The sequence below is a fragment of the Penaeus monodon genome, chromosome 29, assembly GCF_015228065.2.
Source record: "Penaeus monodon isolate SGIC_2016 chromosome 29, NSTDA_Pmon_1, whole genome shotgun sequence".
In the NCBI taxonomy this organism is placed as follows: Eukaryota; Metazoa; Arthropoda; class Malacostraca; order Decapoda; family Penaeidae; genus Penaeus; species Penaeus monodon.
In genome coordinates this window covers 32,706,816-32,707,165 of record NC_051414.1, presented here as the reverse complement: position 1 = coordinate 32,707,165, position 350 = coordinate 32,706,816, and positions in this window count along the sequence as shown.

Below are 350 nucleotides of genomic sequence, written 5' to 3'. Positions count from 1 at the left end.
AGATTAGAGGCGCTCTCCCCTCCACCCTAATTTGATATCAAAACCACCTCACGCTAAACATGGCCGCCCATTACCTCAATCACCCACGGTTTATCCACAAGCCAAATGTTCTTCGCTGTGAGCACGAGCTGGAGCGCTTTCTGGCGCGCCCGGTGATAAATCCTGGCAGTTGACTCGCTTAACGATCATCAAGGGCCGAATTTAGTATGATTCCTCATTACATTAATTCTCAAAAGTCATGACTAAACAGCATAATGGAGATTACAAACTCTGTGACAGTCTGGATCCGTGACAGGAATTGGGGAGCGAAATAGGGAGGAATTTCAACAAGGATGCGGAATTTGTTTCAC